Raw genomic sequence first — 4,057 nt, forward strand, 5'->3', positions numbered from 1 at the left:
ATATATATATATATACATACATACATACATATATATATATATATATATGTATGTATGTATATATATATATATATATGTATGCATAAAGATGGGTGGATACCATATTTGCTTCTTAAATTGATTACTCAATGATGAATAGGCTTTATCTACCATTCCCTATGGGATTCAACCCAAAATCTTCGTCGGATTTTTACAGAATACAATCTCTCACTATTTGAATTGGTTTTTTTAGGAGTAATTTGAACATTATCAGAAACCTTTAACGTCAATGGCTTTCAAATTCATTAGAAATGAAAGATACCGGTTAAGAAGACTATACATTAGGTGTTAAGATCTAAAGAGACCGTTCCAAGAATATTCTGAGTTTATATTGAGAAACTTATTTTAAAAATATTGTAAAACTTTTGAATGAATAGTTAAAAATTCATGAAAACTTCTATAGGCAATGGGTGAAACTTCAAGACTATGAAATGTGTCCAGACTAATAAAGAAAAGGAAGACAAGTCCTAAGTTTCATATTATAATGCAATCGAGATTCTGATGTATACTATCATGTTTATTGTAATATTTCGTAACTCGTAATAGCCAAGAATAAGCTATGAAACTAAAATTTATCACTTTTTTTGAAAGAATTGGAAAAATTTGGAAAATTTCCTAATGTTTAAGAAGTGATTTTTTTCTCATTTTCATATGCCCATAACATCTTACTCATGGTGAGTTAGAGCCAGTTCATTATATGTTTGAAATCCCCTTGGGTAGATCTTTCCAACGACACCGAGTTTGCATGATTTGAATATCTTATGAGGGAGATTAAACATGAGATCATGATACTTGAAGCCATAATACAATTCAAGGACAGCTAATATCAAAGTCTATCAAGTCTAAAAGTTAAGAACCAAGTCAAAGTAAGTTCCTAAAACTTTTCAAGAGTCTTAAAATAAAATTTAAACTTTGTTTAAAGGCTCAAGTTACAAGTTGAGCAAAGAGTAGTGAGTTAAATTAAAATTCTCAAAAGTATAAGGGAATTAAGAATTCCCTAAGAGTTTATTTTCAAGTTGAGAAAACAGCAAAGCGTTGAGTTCATTTCTTAAAAGTTATAAAAGGACTAAGTATTCCCTTATAGTTACAAATGTATATCACATTTTGAGCAAGAAAGGAAACTAGACTTCCAACAGAGCCTTTGGCTAGTTTTTTGTAAAGAGAAATTACCTCAATGCATTTAGCTTAAGAGTTGTGTGTGTCTAGAGCCTTTTTGTAGTAGTTTTAATATGTTTTTATGTTTGTTTTGCAGGAAATATGTCCAGATGAAAAATGCAGAAGGTAGCTTAAAAAGAGTGTAGAAAGATGACCTACGAAGGCCATCGGCGGTCCGTAGGTGGTGACCATCGATGCGCAGTTCAGGCCGAGGGAGAAGATCAGGGAATTATGACCAAGTGTGGAACTACGAAATGAAATGACGGTCAATCGATCAATCGATGGATTGTACTGGTTAACCGTTAATCATTTAAGAGAAGGCTCCAGTACCTGATTTCTCAAGATTCTAATTATGGAATGACGGAGGAGCATCCACGGACCGTAGATGAGTCAACGGATTGTATCTAGGTTAGTCATTTGATTCAGAGTAGAGGTTGAGCTGATGAAGAAAAATAATTTTAAGTCTGGAATGACAGAGGCAGTCGGCGGACCGTCGTTCAACAGGGGTCGTCGATCAATGCCATGTTTTTGGACGAACTTTCCTTATTTAAATTTCTTTTAATTTAGAACAACGTTTTAAGTAAATAGGGTATTAAAACCTCGTTTTTGGGATGAAACATTACTAGTTTTATTTTTCTTTTGTTTTGGAGATTGTTTTTCTCAAACTTATGCAATCAATTAATTTTCAGATTTGGTTTGAAGTTTTATCTTGCAATTTCAAGTTCAATTTCTGGGTTTACGCATATTGTTGAAGAAAGTTCATGATATCTTCTTTAAAAGCTATTAATTTGTGATCTTGCTTGCATGGGTAACTAAAACCACAACTAGGGTTATGGGAAACATGGCTAATTAGCAGAGTAAAATTTAGCAAATAAGCAAGTCTTAAATAGGTTCTTGCATATATTGATAATAATTTCATTTAGAAGTCTTTTTATCGAGTGCACACGTTATAAATAGCCTTGTTGCTATTTGCCGAACCGAGGAGGTCGTAATAGGAAAAGAATTATCAACATAGATTTAGTGGGATGCTATCTAATAGGCTAGTGTCGATTGGTGCGAAGTAATAACTAAGTCATACATCGATTATGATGTTTAATATGAGGTAATGTAAGGATTTGTAAATTATACACACGTAGTCGGATCAAGGTGCGGGATGAAATTCTCTAGATGTCGGACAAAGGATTTAGAGATACATTACTTACCACTTTACATGCAAATCACTAGGGAAGAATTGCTATTGCTAGGAATACGGCATTATGAACCTATGGGGAATAAATATACCCTAGTTAGTCTCACTACTTAATAAAAACTAAATTTTTACTTTTGCTTACTTGTTATCTTAGAAGTGTTGAAGAAAGTTGTTTCACAAACCCCCCCCCCCTTCAATTAGTTGTTTTCGGAAAAACCTTGGCTATATAGACATAATCGTACATTGAAATTAAGTCTATCCCATTTTCCTGGTACGATCGATCCGAACCTACTTGCTGGGTATTCTACTTGATTACAACCGCTTATACTTCTTTAGGGAGGCGTAATTTTAGCGTATCAAATTTTGGCGCCGCTGCTAGCAATCTGGCTTTTAGATTAAGTTTAGTTATATTATTGAAATTTAGTTAACGATTTCCTGATTTTACTTTTTCATTTCGTTTTCTTTTTCGTGTCTAACTCTAGTGTATGACAAGTACATGGAGTCGAGGAGAACTACTCATTCCATTCAAAACTGAACTTAACCATACATTGAGAACGATGGAAAATCAACTGAACCCAACCAATCTAGGTGATAGGGAGATCCGTCAACCTCCATTACCTATTGAGGAACAAATCAATTTAAGGTTGAAAATCAATTGGAGAATGTTTTGAGGATGCAGCCCCCAGCACTACGACCTCAGGATCACTATAGAGGCAACGTGAACATCACAGACTCTGATAGATCTCTTGTCCTACCTTCTTTACCTCAAGGGCACACATTCATGGTGACAATTGGCTTGATGCAGATGCTCAATGCGAGGGGTTTGTTTGTAGGAATGCCATCGGAGGATCCATATGCTCACATAGCCTAACTGAGGTCTGTGTGCAAGAGTTGTGTGGGTAGTCTAGACTTGGATATGAATGTTATCGGGCTACAAGTGTTTCCTTTATCACTGACAGGAGATGCTGCGATATGTTTTGCTGAGCTACCCTACAACTCCATTTAAACTTAGGATCAATTGAGAGATATGTTCTTAGCAAGGTATTATCCAGTGTCCAAGAAGCTCAACCATAAAGATAAAGTGCACAACTTTGTAGCACTACCATGGGAGTCAGTGAGTAGCTCTTGGGTCAAATTTACTACATTTCTGAGAGGCTTCCCAAACCACCACATTGATGATGAGTCGTTGAAATATTACTTATATCGAGGTCAAGATGATAACAATAAAGCAGTGCTACATACTATAGAGGGGGATTCTTATGAACAGTGTACATATGCAGCAATCGTAGAGTAGTTGGAGAAGATATCTCGCATTAAGAAGGCTTGGAGCACTACAAAGTCGGACACTAGGAGAAGCATCTTTGCAGTGCAAGTTACAAACAACCCAACATCAGATGAGATGTGTGAAGAGTTTGCAAAGATGAGAACTGAGCAAGGTTTGGTTTTGAAACATGTGAGTGGAGGTGTAGAGAAGGCAAATGTGGTGAACTGGTTGACTAAACCACCACCGTTAGTAGATGAGTACTATTATGAAGAAGATACCTATGAGTGAATGAGTAGACGGGGTTTTATCTACCAAACGCCTAAGGCTCCAATAAGGAGAATTTGGTGCCAAGGTCAAAGAAATCAAGGTCGGAACTATGGTAACTATAATTAAGAGGTTAAATATGTTGG

The sequence above is a fragment of the Solanum pennellii genome, chromosome 10 (assembly GCF_001406875.1).
Source record: "Solanum pennellii chromosome 10, SPENNV200".
Taxonomy (NCBI): domain Eukaryota; kingdom Viridiplantae; phylum Streptophyta; class Magnoliopsida; order Solanales; family Solanaceae; genus Solanum; species Solanum pennellii.